The 18,886-nt window shown below is 44.0% G+C and overlaps 1 protein-coding gene across 4 annotated transcripts in view; it reads left to right on the top strand.

Annotated features, from left to right (window-relative positions):
* Positions 1-18,886, top strand: part of LOC147031804 (phospholipase D1-like) — a 204,162-nt gene that overhangs the window by 30,224 nt on the left and 155,052 nt on the right. The window lies entirely within an intron of this gene.

The raw sequence follows: 18,886 nt of genomic DNA, 5'->3' as shown, positions 1-18,886 counted from the left end.
ATTTTCCAAACAAAAGCAATGTACCAACCCCAGAACTAAAGATTTTATTGCAAACTTCCCTCCCTTTTTCTTCCACTTTATAATTGGTAAGCACAATTCAGACTGGCTCATACTCTTCTTCCCTTCTTAATCTGGGTGGGTATGTCCTTGTGCTGCGTGTATTCTACGTACATACCTTTCCAGTTTCCATGAGTTTTGATGTTTAAATACCAAAGGCATTCTTCTTTTCATTCCCAGTGGACGGAGGTTATGTTTTCAACTCTGTCTGTTTGTAAAGGCCCGGTCACACCTTGACGTTTTAGCCAGCGATGGAAACGTATTAAAATTTATGTAAAACGCTGGCTTACGTTAAACTTTTGATTTTTTTTTTTGAAGATTCGGACGTATTCATAGCGACTTGGTCTTATGTATAACGCATTAGAAACGGACATAGAACGTTTCGTTGTGTTATAGATAACTTATACCAATGAATGCTGAACCTGTTGTCGGCGTTCACAACCTATGCCCAACGATAGTCTAACTTAGGCATAGCGCGTTGCACGCATCGCCGACGATGTCATGACGTAGCCTATTAAAAGGCTGACGCACAATGATTCGAATCATAACCGCCGTAGAAATGGAAGTGTCAACATCGCGGTCACACCTTGGCGATCTTGCCAGCGTATGCCGACCTAAGAAAAATGTGTCTAAAACGTTGGGGCACGTCAAATACGGTATGAGTAAGTTTGGTATACGTGAGTAGAACGCTAAAGTATGCTATCATACGTCGTAGTAAGTAGAGTACGTCAATAAATTTTAAACATGTTCAAAATTTTACGACGTACTTGGCGTATGACACACATTCCACATGCGATGGGGATAAGTTTTACACACGATATGTGGACGCTTACACACGTCCACAAAGGCTACTTATAAGCTACTCATAAGTCTAAACACGTTGCGGTAATGTCTTTTTTACATGAAACTTATTTCTAACTTATGTTTGACGTGCTTTGAACCAATTCTTTACGTAGCCCCAACACACATCGACGTATGTAGACGTATTCCAATGACGTCTTCCGGTCGACAAAAAAAATAAATGAACGTGTTTCTAACTTACAACTGCCATATAAAGACGTGTTCCCAGCGGTTTTGGGAATTGGTATATAAAAATGGTGTTCATAAAAGGGGAACCCAACAGTGTTTTCGAGTCCTTTTTGAGTCGATGTCCATATCAGCAGTAACAGTATCAGTATCAGTATTAGTATTAGTAGTAGTTTGTTCATGTTGGCAGTAATAGGTGAGTGTGAGAGGGAGGATGTGGGTTATGATGGATCGTCCTTGCGTCCACGTGTCCACGGGTAGGAGACATCTTTGCACCATTGTTCGAAGTTCTTCGCGGCTAATTTTTTATGGGGCTTTTTCAACAATGAGCTATGGCTTGTTTTTACGATTTAGGTCTATTCATAACGGGTTGGACAAATGCACAATGAACTAATAATGTGCATAGAGCGCTTCGATAACTTATAGATACGGTATACCAACGAATAATTATCGTGTAGCCGGCGTTCACAAACTATGCCCAACGATAGCCTAACTTATCCATATCGTGCGGCAGTTTATCTTTGCCGGTGACGTGGGGTTTGCTATTCATAGGCTGCCACTCAACGATTTAAATGGCTGCATCTCCACGATTGAAAGTAGACGCTTGCGCTCAACAATTGGATTTTTTTTACACTCAACGACTTTTAAACGGTACCACTCAACTATTTTCATTGTTTACAATGAACGATTTAAATTGCTGTCACTCGCCTTTGTTTTTTGACGCTGGGGTTTGGAAATTTGAGGCGTTTCTTCTGAACGTGTTAAAACGCTCAAACTCGACTATTTTAAATAGACGCTGCCGATGGACAATTGAAATCATAGCCAAGCTAGACATCGAAGTGTGAACATCCTCGTCATGCCAAAGAAAAGTTTGAAGAATGCTGCAAATAAGTGTCCTGGCCATGGTCGTGGACGGTGACGCTGACGCTGACGCAAGGACGATCCATTATACCGACGTCTTTCAGCCTATGAGTAACTTAAAAGTAACGTCTGTCGATGTGTGGCAACGATCGCGTAACGTGCCAACAACACGTTAATCATAGGTTAGAAATAAGTTTCGGGTTCGCTAAACATTACCTCGGCGTGTCTCAACTTATGATTAACTTACAAGTAGCATGTGTTGACGTCTGTCAACGATCGCAGACCGTGCATACAACTTGTGGCCAGCGTAGCGGAACGTGTGAGTCATACGCCGGCATACGTCGTGAAATTTCAAGCATGCAAAAATTTGAGGACAACCGAAAAGTACAACGTTTAAAGCCAGCGTACAACGACGTATGGCAGTGTTTTTCAGCGTGCTCTCAATGTTATCCAAACTTACCCATAACGTATTCAACGTGTGCCAGTGTTTTAGAAAAATTTTTTTCAAAAATCGGCATACGTTGGCTAAAAGGTGTGACTCAAGGTGTGACTGGGCCTTTACTTTGCAAGTTTATTGGTTGGTCTGGTCTGTTATTCTGTCCAATCTGTCTGTCTACGTCAGTCACCTGCAGGTCACATTATTTACTCCGATCTTCATGCAACTTCACCACCTGGTAGACGTAGTAACAAGCTGGAAACCTATTGGTTTTGAGGTCAATGGGTCAAAAGGTCAAGGTCACATACATCCTCAATTTCCAACTGATTTCACTTGAAATCTATGTATATACAGTGTATAAAATTGAAAAATACGAGTGGATGGTGAACCCTCGTCGAGGTGAAATCTTGCTCGACCCCTGCGAGTATGTCTATTAATTACGTACTGTTTGAAGTTGAGTTGGACTGTGAGTGTGTCGATTAATTACTCATAATTGGACCTTGACTACGTCTGTTAATTACGGACTATTGGAACATACCTTTTGGAAATGTAGACCTTCAGAGCCCTTGCACCTTTTCGACCTCTTTTGACAATTTCAAACCTTTTATATTATTTACACCTTTTAAGACCCTTTTGAACCTTTAGACCCAGAAGGTCCCCAATAACCTTCAGACCCTTTCAACCCTTCAGACACCTAAGACTCTTTAGACCTTTTATAACCCTTCAAGACCATCATGATCCCTAAAACCTCGAAGACCCTTTAGACCCTTTTTAAACCGAAGACCCTTTAATACTTTGAATACCCTTTCGGATCCTAAAACCCTGGAGACCCGTTAGATCCCACTGGAACCCTCCATCCTCAAAGATCCTATAGACCCCTTGACACCTTCTGTCTGAGGTCCTTCGACAACAACACATGAGGTTCACCAGTCATCAAAAGCACCCCCCCCATTGGGAAACCACCTCAGTACCAATATAAGAGGGTGCATAATATAATTTCTTAATTGAATTTATCTTTCTGTTTTTTGTTAGGTTCTGCTCATTTTGGTTCGTGTCATAGGGAAAAGTCCCACTTGGAATAGAAAAAGCCCCTCGTGGCAAAGGAGAAAACAGTGTTTGTGAAAACAAGACACAAACGCCGCCTGGACATAATCACCTAGAGAAGGGAGAGAGATGTGTGGGAGGGTGCTGCTCTGTATTAGGCGGGGGCAGAGACAGAGACAGAGACAGAGACAGAGACAGGTGAGTGGAGGGGAGTTAGTGGAGTGAAAATGTTATGCTTTATGAACACCCCACACACACACACACACACACACACATACACACACACACACACACACACACACACACACACACACACACACACACACACACACACTTGTATAGATTTGTTTGTTTGTGTGTCTGTGAGCAGAAAAATCTCAAAAGAGTTCTGGATGTATTCAGCTCAAACTTGGTGGACAGGGTGGGTGTTTGACATGGACAAATTGATGAGATATTGGAGAAGATCCAGATATGGATACGAGAACTTTTAAATTCATAAGTGATTCTTCACCATTGAGAGGTGGGGCCAAAACCAATATATGACACCATATTTCAAAAAGTTATGGATGGATTATGAGAAAACTTGGTGGAGGAGTTGGGTCGGTGACGTGAACAAGCTGATCAGATTTTTGGTTAACGTTCAGATGCAGATCCGGCCTATCAGTGGGATACAAAATGTAAACTGTTCAGCCTGGTGGAGGTATACGCTCCACCGAGTACAGTTCCAGTTTAAATTGCAGCATAACATGAAGGGGATGTAAAAGTGGTTTTCTTTTTGTATTCATCTTCTCTAATGATACTGTTGCGAGGTAGTGGTAATGCATGAACATCCATAGATTGGACAGAGTAAGTTCTTGAGCAGCAAATTGCATTTTCAATCCTCAACTTTAAGGCGCTATGTGTAATTGTAAACTTTTTGTGATCGTGTTTAGTGTACACATGGGAGGAAGGGTTGGCATTCCCTCAATACTTTCTGTAATCATGATAAATATTTGCTTACTTTAAAGAAAATAAAACCTCATTTGAACAGAAAGTCAAGAAACCTAGCCGTGGAGGAGGTTGAGCTGTTGTGGAATGCTGACAATGACCACGTAAACCTCGACCACGTGTTGTTTGCTCAAGTCTGGGGCTCTTAACCATTTGATTTTTTTTTTTTTTCATTTGTCAAGATCTTTTCTATACTCGTTAACATTCTCAAAATACGCCTCCCTCATTTGCAGGTGACTGTCCTTTTTCATTTTCTCTTTTTCTGATCGTTCACGCCCTTTCTTGTCGCGTCCTCGTGTTGTGCTGCTTCCCCGCTCTCGGCATGTTACCCAACGTCGCCTCGTTCTTCGTTGAGCCGAGATTTTGCAAACAAAAACCATGCACACTAATGAAAAAAATTGATCGTGTCGTAGAAATGTGCAACAATCGGCTTTTATGAATGAATATGTGTAAACACAAAACATTATACATTCACATGGGAGGAAGGGTGAGCATACACGTGTGTGTGTGTGTCGGTAACATCCGGGTGATGTTCTGTTCTTGTCCTCATTTCTCCTTCCTCGTTAATAATAAATGTGTAAAATCATGGCATTTCATCTGGAAAAACCTGTGCGCGTGTATTGTATTTGCACTGGGGTTTTTTTTAATAATGGGGATCACATGGATTTAAAGAATTACTGCTTCATTTTCTGCTTTATGATCGTTGTTTGCTACTTGAATGCAATTTTTGATAAATGCAATATAATTAAAAGGCTAAACCGTCCGGCTATGCGCATGCTGCACAAAGCGGATCCTGCTGTTCACAACAGCCCCCCCTACTAGATCGGTCGTACTGAAGTATCAAAGGCATGGAAATAATTATCCGCACGCTTTTTGAAAAAACGGAGGCATATTGGAATCGGCTCTGTCTGTCCGTCCGTCCATCACGCCCTCACCTCCTCAACGGTTGTGTAGAAATTCACCAAAATTGGTCGTCATGATCACCACATGGCACGAAGGTGCGAGAGCAGTATCATTTTTGGCCCCACCCCTTCGGGTGACGTCAAAAGTTCAAATAACCCAAAACGTAATTACTGGCGCATTTTTCAACATTTCTTCATGAAATTTTGAATATGCGATCGACATTGTGGTCGCATGAAATATGTAACGGTTTTTGGATTTGACATTCGGTTCATGCCCCATGGGTTGGAGACTGATGCTCACAGGGGTCAAAACGGGAAACAATTTTTTTTTTAATTTAATATTTGATAAATTGTGTCATTCCTGGTGGAACGTTTTGCCATCTTTCAACTTTACTTTAGGTGGGAAGCATCTAGGGATTTGCGATGTCGCGCGAGGGACTTCACTCGAGTGACATGGCGCGCAACCGACTTCACAAGGAGGGGTAACATCCGTGAACATGTTTCTGGACAACTGGCCATCATCACTGCTGAACGAGCTGGCCATTCCTCCTTGAGGCTTTCCATCAAATGTAAACCCCTTCACTGCGATGCTCCCAAAGAACTGTTATGGCACAATCACAATTGCCTCGGGGATCCTGGTCAACGGGATGTCTGCCATACACCATCCTGTCCGTGGCTCACAATGAATGGAACAGTTCCATCGAGTTCAAAAGATCCGGATCTGGCAACCAAAATTTTTTTTATGCGATTCTTCACCATTGAGAGATGGGGCCAAAAAGGATTACATGTTGTTGTATTAAACTTCCACGAACTGCAGTTGAGATTTTCCAGAACCCTCAGTTATTTGCACTATTTGCAAATTTATTCTCAAACGGAAAGTATTTAGTTGAACAGTTTGTAAACAGTTCTACTTGCAATTTCGCATCAAAACGTAACTGATGGACCATTGTTGGAGAGTAGACGCGAGTTTATTTTGGATGGCTGTCGGAGAAGATCTTTCACCCAAAGTGGCAAATGTATGGAATGGTGTGTCTGCAAGGATACTGACGGTAGAGTCAAGGGATAGATATAAAATTGAGTGGAATAGCTATTCGGAAATAGTGCTGATTGTGGGCAGGGGGGTACCAAGCTGTTGGCATGATTGTTCAAGCTTTTTAAAGGGGCACAATGTTTATGTAGAAAAGGAAACAGAAAAAGATGTGGAAATTTTTTTTTTTATAAAAGATTCATAATTGATTTAGAAAAGAGACCAAAAAAAAGTTTAAATGTATTAAACTTCATAAATCTTACTGGCAATTCAAAGAGGTTTGATTTGTTAGTTTTCATTCAAACTGCCAAAAACACAAATCAAACTCGAAGGGCACACTGTAGAGCGCACACCTCCGCCACGTAATGCCTGATCGACGAGAACATATCGGGCCCAATACGTTTTTGAAATATCCTGATATATATTTATATCGTTTTTGGCTCCATCAATGGTGAAAAATCACTTCAATGAATGAAAAAATTAAATAATTCTTGTATACAGATCCGGATTCGGACCTTCACCAAAATTGAAACAATTAGTCGTTGCCACACACCAAACCTGTCCACCAAGTTTCGTCCGAATCCATCAACAACTTTTTTGAGATATCCTGTACACAGACAGACAGAGAGGGGTGAAAACATAACCACCTTCACCGTCGGTGGTGGAGGTAATTAGTAAGCCACAGGCACAAACATCAGTATTAACGGGCAAAGTACCTGTTAGCAAGAATTGAAAGGTTCAGAGGAGAAGGCACGGGGGAGCTTGAAATACTCATGAGATACCGTCATGAATGGCTAAAGTAAAGTGTTGTCGTTGATCCTCCTCGTGCCGTCACGTGCATTAGGCTGTTGAGACGATTTCGTTGGCTTGCGGTTACAATCCTGGATGGGTCACCACTTGGACACGGGGTATTCAACTGGCTTGTTCCTGGCAAGCTGGTACTCATTTTGCTGACGTGTGAAGGATAACAGGCTGAGTTAAGACCCTCCTGGTGTTATTTTGGCACAAATGGGACTTGAACTCAGGACCTTAAGATCCTTCGGTAATCACCTTAACCGTTAAGCCATCACCAAGATTATATTGAAAAGTGTAGATGTGGTACATGAACGCCACGAATGGGAGCAAAGGGGGACGGAAGATCATAGCTATTGAAGAAAAGCCAGAAATGAGCTAGAGGGGCTTTGTCGGCCATGAGAGCATTTACCAGAAGCAATTTACAGTGAAACATTAGAGAGGCCTGTTTTACTTTGGCCTCTTAATTAATTGTGATTTTACTCAAAGCTTTTTGTTACATCACTTCCAGATGTACAGTGAAATTAATGCACTCAAATACTGGATACAGTAGTTTGTTTTTCAAATGATTGTGTGATCTGTAAAGCTGTTCTTGAAGGACTGTGTCAAACATGGAATTCATTCTGGCTTTATTATGAAGCTGAGAAATACGGCCAATCCATGAGGTGTCTCTAATGATGAGGTCCCATGGTCTCAGTGGACCACTTCTTCCAGAGGGTAGTCGCAGGAAGATCTGAGAATTTGCGAGGCAATCTTTCGAGAAAAATCTGCGAGAAAAAGTTACTTGTCCGAGTTAAACTTGGACCTCGGGTTGGACTTGCGACGTGTTAGATTTGGGTGTTAAAGATGTCAAGGCAGCTTTTGATGATGTTGAGCTGCAGATGATGTGAAACATGACATAGCTCCAACTTGCGCTCTTTATTGATTGAGAGAGAGAGAGAGAGAGAGAGAGAGAGAGAGAGAGAGAGAGAGAGAGAGAGAGAGAGAGAGAGAGAGAGAGAGTCTTTGACACAAGGTGAAAGCAGAGAAATATAAAGCATTCCATGGAGCCAGTGAGGTTGTCTGTGCGCATCGAGAAGAAACCTGTTGTAACTGGAAGGTCACTCGGTAGAGCGCACACCTCCGCCACGTAATGCCTGATCCACGAGAACATATCGGGCCCAACGCATTTTTGAGATATCGTTTCTGGGCCGATCTCTCGATGGTGAAGCATCACTTTAAAAATTTAAATAAATCTCGGATCCAGATTCGGATTCGCATTTTCACCAAAATTGAATCAATTCGTCATGGTCACACGCCCAACCTGTCCATCAAGTTTTATCCGGATCCGTCGGCAACTCTTTGAGATATCCTGCAGACAGACAAACAGACAGAAAGAGACGAAAACCTCACCACCTCCAACTTCGGTGGTGGAGATAATAAATTCTGCTTCTTGAAGCGTCTCCGACTCCTTTGGTGAGAAGGAAACATGTCATCTGGAGCATACACATGGCTTGTTGTGTCGAAGAAATCTGCTCAGCAGGTGAGAAGAGGGCGTTACGTACTGAATAGAAAAAAATGATAAACAAAGCACGATGTCGATTATAATTGTCAAACCATCTATTGGCACACATGCATTGCAGAGCAACAGGATGGACGTGTTGTTGTGGCCAATTGTAGTTTGCTTTGTATGAGACATCTTTTGTTATTATTATCCCCACGCTTCTTGAAAAAAAACGTGAGATATTGTAATCGGCTCCATCTGTCCATCTGTCGCGTTATGTCCTCATAAACTGTTACGCAGAAATTCACCAAACTTGGTAGTTATGATCACCACATGGCGAGAAGGTCTGAGAGTGGTACCGTTTTGGGCCGTACCCCCTGGGGATATAAATGGGCCAGGAGGAAAATATTTTAAAAACAAAAAAAGCAATTATGAGCACATTTCTAAACGTTTTTAAATGAAACTTGGTATATGCATTGGTGGACGCACAAAATATGTAACTTTTTTTTGTGTGTGTTTGACCCCTGGGTTCATGCTCCAGGGGGTGGGGACTTCGGGTCACAGGGATCGAAACGGGAGAAAAAAATGTTTTACTCAAAATTTCACACTGGGTCATTCATTCCTGGTGAAACGGAAACTTTTTGCCATCTTTCGACTTTGTTTCAGCTCGGAAGTGCGGGGATTTGCCATGGCACGCCAACGACTTCGCTCTCATTATTATTATTATTATTATTATTATTATTATTATTATTATTATTTTCAAGTAGTGTTTCTATATATCCGAAGTTTGCTAATCATGGATCTCCATTCTGTTCCTTCCCGAACGAAGTAATCCCCTGGTAGAGACAGCGGCCCCATTAACGATCGCAGAAGCTGCATCAGCCCATTCCCTGGCTTTCAGGTCATCGCTCTGACTGCAAAGTGCCATTGGCCAGAATTCTGATTCATTTGACACTTGCTTGACTGAAAGGCTGTTGCTACTTTTAGTAGTCCAGCACCATGGCAGTCATCACCACTGCAGATTCTCCAGCGATCACCTCTTTCAGTCGCCTCTTACAACATGCAGGGGTTGCGCAGTGAATCCATTCGAACCGAGAGCTCACACGGGATGAGCAACCTGTTTAGAGCGTGAGACACCTGCTGCTTTCACACCTTCCGCTTTGGTGAGTAACACGTCCGCCATGTGAAGGTAGCGGACCGGAGTTTGATCATGAGAGGCTATATGAGCCACACGCTATCGAGAGTACTTTATGGTTGTTCGGGGGTTCATCCATAACTCCACCCTCGACATTCACAATCTTTCAGGGAGGGCATTATTGTTAATTATTTAATTGTTCGTGCTAACTGCTTCCTTGCCTGTACTCGTGACGACTGCGAAGCTGCCCTTTTGTAAATGTAGAACATTTACCCTCGTTCCAACCAAGCCATATGAATGAGATTGTACGAGATAAGATTGTTAGTCATTTATTCTGGATCAACTTGCCAGACAAATATTTGGTTATCTTGTTTCAGTTGAACTTTAAACAGTAGCTCGGTGCATTAACCATCAACTTGATCCAGATACAGATAACTCCACTGAGATTATTGGATGTGAACCCACTGTTTGCTTTGAAATGTGGGATCTAATAACGCCACGCATCTACAACACACATCAAATAATAATTTAGTCTGGTATAAAATACGGAGCTTCGGATAAACTTTTCAATCCATGCGTGGGAATCGTGCATTTTTCCATCCCTTCTCTCAGGCCTTCCCTGGGCCTCGTCCCCATCGGTGTTTTCATACACGACTCTCTCTGTCTCTGTCTCTGTCTCTGTCTCTGTCTCTGTCTCTGTCTCTGTCTCTGTCTCTGTCTCTGTCTCTGTCTCTGTCTCTGTCTCTGTCTCTGTCTCTGTCTCTGTCTCTGTCTCTGTCTCTGTCTCTGTCTCTGTCTCTGTCTCTCTCTCTCTCTCTCTCTCTCTCTCTCTCTCTCTCTCTCTCTCTCTCCTTAGTCCTTCCACACTCAACTGTCCTCCCCCACGACGTCATCATTCGATGATCCTCCTGGTCACGTCACCATACGGTCTCACCAAACCGAAGTTGTTTCGATTCAGGGCATTTCATGTGTGTTGTTGAAGTCTTCAAGCAGTAATCATTATCTTCTGACTGAACTTTGTTTGAGCTGGCAGGTAAAGTTTTGTAACAATGTTTGCTGTACTCCACACCCTTTCCACTGCTTCCTGCCAACATTCCTTTAGCCATTGCTCACACTTAAAACGCGTTTATTTTTCTCCTTTCTGAAATCCCTTGTCCGCCAACATTTGTCCGATCACATCTGCGTCAATCTTTTGAAGTACTGTCGGACCCCACGATTCACACGGGATATGTTCCTGGAAAATGCTCTGAATGTTGGGGGCATTGTTTTTTTTTTTAATGTCTAGGCTCATGGAAGATTGATTATACAGGACACAACATGACGAAGGGAACAGCAGGAGAAAGGGGGAAACGCCAACAGCAGGGCGGAGGGAGAATGTAGACGGAGAGAGACAAACGAGGGATGCAGGTAATGATGAGGGGTAAGGGAGGACACAACTTGACCAGTTTGTGATTTTTGTCAAGGTCTGAGGAGAGGGAAGAGGCTGTCGCCTGTCTGTCAGAAGATTGAAAGATGGTATGTCGCTGAGTGCAGTCATCAGCGAAGAGATAAAGAGGATTTTTCAGAGAGTCAGTGAGATCACTGATGAGGATTAGGAATAATATGGTGCCCAGAACACTGCCTCTGGGTACTCCAGCCTTGACAGGGAGAGGAGATGGAAGGGTTCTGTTGAGAGCCGCACGTTGTCGAGGAGAGTGGGGGAAGTCAGAAAAGCAAGAGTGCAGTTTGCCTTGGATTCCATAGGCAGACAGTTTGGAGAGCAAGGTGAGATTCCAGACTGTATCAAAAGCTCGACATGTTCCAGAGACGGTTCTTATCTCGTGTCTGGCATTGAGGTCCTCAACTATTGTTGGGAGAGTTGAAGCAGCATGTCCTACGTAGAGTGATCAGGTCTGAATCCGGATTGATTATCTGAGATGAGGTTGTTGGAGAAAAGGAATGATTTTAGATCAACTGCGATGATGGATTCTACGACCTTGCTGATGATTGGAAGTACAGGAGGCTAATTGGGCTGTAGTTAAGGAGATCCGTTTTGCATGTTTTTAGCTCACCTGGAACATAGGTTTCCGGGGAGCTTATGGGATGGTGTGTCGTCGGTCTGTCTGCCCGTCTGACCACAAATACTTGCAACTTATCTGAAATGACACAGATTTCAATGAAACTTGACCACAACCTTCCATCAATTCAGACCATAATCTGGAGAGAGCATCGGTGCTGCCAACGCATCCTCCTGGGTTATTGGGCACAATCCTGGATGGGTCGCCACTCCGACGCAGGACACTCGAATGGCTCAATCATCCCAGTAAGCTAGTACTCATTTTGTCTGACCTCAGAAGGACGACAGGCTGAGTCAACCCCGCCTGGTATTAATTGAACAGCCAAGCAGGATTTGAACTCGGGACTCTAGGATGCCAAGCCCACCACCCGAACCATCAAGCCAACACCAGACATTCACCACAACCTTCATCACCCGTGATGTACCGAAGTTTGTTCACGGCATTAAAAAAAACATAAATCCATCGGTGTTTATTTTCTTCTCTGTTACATATCTTGTGGGTCATCCATGCCTACCAGTGGCTCCCTGGTTATCTTGTCCAGCTGCTGCCAGCTGAGCGCCCATGGGTATTGCCCCATGTTTACCCTCACCGAAGCAGAGGGTATTGCATTTGGGTCTGTCTGTCTGTCTGTCTTGTCTGTCGGCACAGAACTGTAGTGTTTTTCTCCGCAACCGCTCGTCGGATTGAGAAGAAATTTTCACTATAGGAGCGACTACTAATGTAGAATGTTTTATTTATTGATAATTATGACGTCATAGGTCACATTTTCATACGTTTTAAAAGAAGCACTTTTTTTTTTTTTACATTAAATCAATGATATTGCTTTCGTTCATGAATACATCCCGTCCACTTACTATCATTGCCTGGAAGAGGAAATTGTTCGCCAACATCCATTAACTTGCACAACTTGTGGCTCTTTCATTGCATTAAAAAAAAACAATCTCCATTGTCCCCGACACCATTGTATTAAATGGGAAAAAAAAACCACAGTCGTTTATGCAACAGAGGTTGGGTGTGGACAAATCTGCACACTAATGAATGATGGGTAACTTGCCGTCCATTATCATTGTTAACAGAAGTTTAGGGTCAGGTATCACATGTGTTGGATTCATTTTGGCACGTGCTTCAAGAGTGCAGACAGTAATTACAATGCAGTGCTTGTGGACGTGGATGAGGAGCTGCTGCCCAGCCAGGAGGTGACTCGACGCAGTCAGTGTTTGGAGAGCGATTTGGCTTGAGGCTTCCAGGAGTCTTGCGAGGATGGTTGCACATTGTTGGCAGGGAGACAGAGTCATTTTATTAAGAACAATTCCTTTTGCCATTTTTTTTTTTTTCCTGTGCAGAAATTTGAGGTCCAATGGAGTTTTCATGCAGGACACACAAATTCGACCTTCTGTTGTCAAATGATGTCCTAACGGCTTGTCCTTAAATCCCTGAGTAATGAGATCAAACGACGATGTTCGTTTGTTGTTTAATCCCATTACCCAAGCCTCTCGAGTTGTATGTTCAAAATGTTCTGGTTCTCTGCTGGCTGAATGGCTGCTCTTCCATGTTTTCACATCAACCCTGGTCTCTGCGGTTCACAATGCCAATGCCATGATTCCTGCAACTGCCACATCCGCCGATACTCCGGTCTTTCCATTGACGCTCATTTCTCGGTGTTTAGAGTAAAGAGTTGAGGAAGATGAATTGATCAAAGACAAGCATTTGTCTTCGTTAAAGATCAGTTCAATTGTTTCATGGATACGTGTTTTTGAGACGTGATCATTCGGTTGATGCGCCGTTTACTGATGTAGCATCCCGGAGTGGGGTTGGGATGGTGATGTGTTTGGTTTTGTACCATTAACTTTTTGACATAATCATTTTCTTCTTTTTTTTCTCAACTCCCATTGATATACATTTTTCTTCCATGTTCTGTTACATTAGCAAAGATATTACCTTCAATGCCATTCCAACTCGATTGAATTCAACAACAGGCAACTGCTCAAATAACTATATTTTATTTGAAAACTAGCAAAGGTACCCAGCGTTGCCGGGCAACGCCAGGTCCCTCCTCCCTTCCCTCCCTCATCCCACCACACTTGTACCCACTCCCCTTCCCCTCTCTCCTCCCACAAAGGAATTTCCGCAGGGTGTTTTTGTTTTCACATTACTCAATGAGTTTTCACATTACTTGCTGAAAAAATGCAGTCCGTGTTTTGTACGAAGATGAAAGTCTGTTTGTGTGGTGTGCGCTTAAGTTTCTATGTGGTTTGAGGAGGACGTTCCAATTGTCGTTAGTGTCAAAGGGGTCGAAAGGGTCGAAACTCTCAAGCATGTTAAAATGGTCTAAAAAGGTCCAAGTGGTCTAAAGCACGAAATGGTCAAGTGCCGAAGCTGTCTAATCTGTCTGAAGGGTGTAAGGGGTGTTAAGGATATTAGGGGTCTTTGGAGTCTTCAGGGTATTTGAGGTATTGAAGGGTCTTTGAGGTTGTGGAGTCTTATGGGCCTTTGGGGTCTTACAGGGTCTTCATGGGTCTTAAGTGTCTTTTAGGGTCTTAGGGGGTCTTCGGGGTCTTTAAAGGCTGAGGTGGTGGATGAAAATACCCTCAGGACAATCTCCAAGTTGGACTTGGTCTGTGTGCCAAATTTGGTGATTGTCGGCCCAGCAGTCTTTGCAAAAAACCGCGAACGTACAATACAGTACAGTACATACAGTACAGACAGACAGACAGATAGACGACCAATTTTATTTACTAGTGGGCCACCCGTGGGAAACCCCCGGGCATAGACATGTCTGGCATTTGGGAATCTTGAGTTAGTTGCTGCACGTAGAGTTTTACAAAATTGGTACTGGTATTCATCAGATCCAGAAATGATGTCATCTCCACAATTCATTTCCTTCACATCATATGTGTGAATACATGTCCATGCACATGTCAAATACAGTTTGTAATGTGTAATTCCACATGATGTAAAATGTGACTTCAAGACCTCAAGTCTCCCCCCGCCACACTTGCTTCCCCCTATTTCTCTCGACCCTTTCACTCACACCGCCCAGGGGAGAGGAGGAGTGGGGGGGGGGGTAGAATGTGAGTGGTGGGAGAAGGTGTGGAGAGACTTCCTTTTGCCTCTACTTGATTGACTTGGGACGATTGACTTGATTATTCTTCTTCTTTTTGCGTATGGAAGCTTGACTGCCGCGTGGTAGCTATTATTTTGATGGGGTGCGACGATGCCGCTGATGCTGTGCCCCTATACCAGTACACCGGTACTCATTACACCGACCTCGGAAGAATGACAGACCGAGTCAACCCCACCTGGTGTTAATTCAGTGGACAATGGGGCTCAAACTCGGGACCCGAAGATCCCAAGCCAGCCACCCGAGCCACAAAGCCAACACCAGGCTATTGACTTGAGAGGGGTTTGAACCTGCCTTGACTGACTTTCATCGAATGCACTTCACTTCACAAATTATAATTTCCTTAAAACCAAACATCAACTCGTGCACTAATAAACCACAGTGTGTGTTGTGCGTGCGCATATGCTACATATGGGATTTCACAATGTCGAACGGAGTCCTCCCAGGGTGGATTCAAACTATCCACCTTGATTTCGGTAATAGTGTAGCAACATAGCAAACCTGTTGTGCATTTTGTGATACAAGCACCAAATTTGGCACAAATGTACATTAATATGTTGCGAACATTTGCAGATATTGGGCCACTTGAAATTCTCTCTTTATGTCCGCCATATTGGATTTCAAAATGGCCGCCATTTGAAATCTACATTTGCTGTTATCTCTGGACGTAATGCGGCTATTGACTTGATTCTGGTATCTAAATGTATGTTTTTGGGGGCAAGGAATCCAATGGTACCATTTTCAACTTAATATTATCTATCACAGTCTGTTATATAATTATATTTTGAAATTATCTAGGCAAATATTGGATTCAACACAATACTTTGAAAAGAATGTCTTAGTTCTGTAAATGTCTGAGGTATAATACTGACATGCTACATGGTCTAGTATTTGAGGCTAGGTGTACTGGTATCTGAGGCTAGGTATATACCAGTACTGAAGATACGTGTACATAAACAGTGTCATGTTAACAAGTTCAGCATTGCCACAAGTACATGTATGTTGTTGACTCATCGTCATGTGCAGTCCCCTTCACACACAGAGGGCTGTGCACTGAAGGGCAGCCTTTTTGCACTTGCAGAGCCTCACACACCCTTCCTTGCACTTGCAAGAAACCAGCTCAATGCAGCTGTGAGCTGCCTCAGTTAGCCTGGTCCAGTAAGGTGTATACTGTCCTTCTCCAGTACTTGACCAACCCTAGTTGGTTGGTGGAGGGAGCTCTGGTGCTGGCAGCAGTATCTGACCCCACACATGTCCACCTTGATACACTGCCCTCTTGACATGTTCCTCCAGAGCTGCCTTCGTTGGAGGGGTGAGCTGCACATTGTTCTTCCTTGCGAAGAGTTTCCTCCTGGCCTTGTCAATGTCTGTGCATTTGCTGGTTCGATCATACAACAGGATCACGAACCTCTCGATGATGCGCATTGCATCGTCTGGTATGTCACGAGGTGCAGAGGACAGCAACAGCAGCGCCTCAGTGAGTTCTGGCAGTACCGTCCAGCCTGCCCACGCAGTCTTCTTGCCATGTCTATGAAAACTAGACACAGTGTCGCATCCAGTTAGAGCGTGGAACATTGGCAGTGCACGAGCCTTCTCTCGTCCCAATCCAGCTGCTATTTCGTGTGCTGCTCGGTGTCGGAAACTCTGGCCTGTTCCGAATGCCAGCCACAGTTTGTCTTCTGGTTGCAACTCCTGTGCCAGGGACACTGCCAGCACCACAACATCGGTGTCTACAGTCCGGATGAGTATTGCATGGTGTCCATGCTGGACTGCGTGAGATGCATGCAGCAACATCCGACTGTCAGCTTCTTCATGGTTACATGGGGCGAGTGAGGTCAGATCTGGCAGTAGTGGCTTGCTAAGCACTGCCTCTCCATCAGTAATGACGAGTTGCTTGTCCTCCTGGTCAAACCATTCCATGAGAGCTGCTGAGAGGAACCTGAACAGCTCGGTCTTGTTGCTGTCCACTCGTAGGAAGTTCTGCCAGTTTACTGGTATGGCTGCGGCAGCCACCACACGTCTCCGCACACCTTGTCCCCGCTTTGCATGTGTACTACCTTTCAGTGAATCAGCAAGGTAAGTATCCCAGACCAGATCCAGGCGTGACACTGTTTGCAGCTTCGTGGACATATATGGGATGAAGATCTGTTGTGCATACTCTTCAAAGGTCTTTGACGCAGCCGGCTTCAGCATCTGGATGATGGCTGCTCCATCAAGCACAATACAGGTCGTGACAGGAGTCTCTGTCTTTGCGTCGGAGACTTCTTCCAAGCATGTGAGATCACTCTTGGTACCAGTGCAGAGGCTTCCACCATCAGACAATGCAGGAGGACATGCCTGATTCTCGTGACAAAAGAACTCCTCAAGGTTTCCATCCCTCGTCTGGCAGCCAATGTACAGGCGTGCGAAGAGTTCACGGTCATTCTTGATGGAGGCGAGCTGTTGCTGACCTATGCTCTGGCTTCTTGGAGTGGAAGTACTGAACACCTTCAGCTTGTTACAAGGAATGGGTGCGTCCACTGCCTTTGTTCTGTCCAACAGACACTCTCTGGTGAAAGCCTCGAACTGCTCTTGGCCAATCCTCTTGGCATTCATCACGGTCTCCACAGCAGCAGGATCTGCGATCTCCTTTGTGTCCAGTTTGACTACATCCTGACTCTCCTCCTCGAATGGGTTGCCCATCTCCTCTATGACACCGATGAGAGAGCGAACATCTTTCACAAATGAGGCCTGAACACTTGGCGTCTGATCATGATGACGTGTGTCTGCTGTTTGCCATCTCCAGTGTTGGTTCCCATCCTGGAATTCTTCGATCACCATGGCAACTTCTGGTCCCGCAATCATCCAGCGACGTAGGGCACTAGGATTGTCAGTGAGCCCAACTGCTCCACCGTCTCCTTTGATGCAGGTATTATTCTGCTCATGTGCCTGGTCAATCGGGATTGAAGAGAACACCCTCTGTGTTTTCTGAACGGTGAAGTGGCTTTCCCTGAATTTCCTGGCTACATCTGGGTGTTTGATGGTGAGTTCGGCCATGTCCTTCAGGTGCACTGGTATCCACCTAGCATAGTGGGTGTGATCCAGTGCATGGAACCAGGGGACCAGCTCTGTCAGAGCATCGAGGTACATCATTAACGATCCCTGCCTGAGAGAACGCACTTACACTAGAACCAACAGTTCTAGTTCCAGCACGGTTGCCCAGTAGTGAAACTGGGGGATGTCTTCTCCTCTCTGGCAACACCAGTCTTCAGACTCCGGAAGGTCCTCTGCATCCCTGGTTTCTCCCAGACAGTAGTGGTTGTAGGCACGGTGTTGCAGGATGTACAGTGCTGCTGCAGTCACTTGGTGTGCTCTTCTTGTGCGCAAGACATGGGATGCAAATGATATACAAATTATATAACAGAATGTGATGGATAATATTAAGTTGAAAATGGTACCATTGGATTCCTTGCCCCCAAAAACATACATTTAGATACCAGAATCAAGTCAATAGCTGCATTACGTCCAGAGATAATAGCAAATGTAGATTTCAAGTGGCGGCCATTTTGAAATCCAATATGGCGGACATAAAGAGAGAATTTCAAGTGGCCCAATATCTGCAAATGTTCGCAACATATTAATGTACATTTGTGCCAAATTTGGTGCTTGTATCACAAAATGCACAACAGGTTTGCTATGCTGCTGCACTACCCCTTTCTATCTTCGTTTGTTTGTCTGTGTGCAAGATATCTCAAAAAGTTGTGTACGGATTCAGATGAAATTTTGTGGACAGGTTGGGTGTGCAACAAGGACGAACGGATTCGATTTTGGTGAAGATCCGCATCCGGATCGAGATACCAGAATTATTTAATTTTCAAAGTGATTCTTCACCATTGAGAGATTGGGCCAAAAACTATATAATACTGTATAGCTTATATTTTAAAAATGTATTGCGCCTGATACGTTCTCGTCCATCAGG

Source organism: Eptatretus burgeri, chromosome 2 (assembly GCF_056783735.1).
Source record: "Eptatretus burgeri isolate ZD-2024b chromosome 2, Ebu_testis_v1, whole genome shotgun sequence".
Lineage (NCBI taxonomy): Eukaryota > Metazoa > Chordata > Myxini > Myxiniformes > Myxinidae > Eptatretus > Eptatretus burgeri.
The sequence above is the reverse complement of the archived record's forward strand: the minus strand, read 5'-3'. Positions and strand labels throughout refer to the sequence as shown.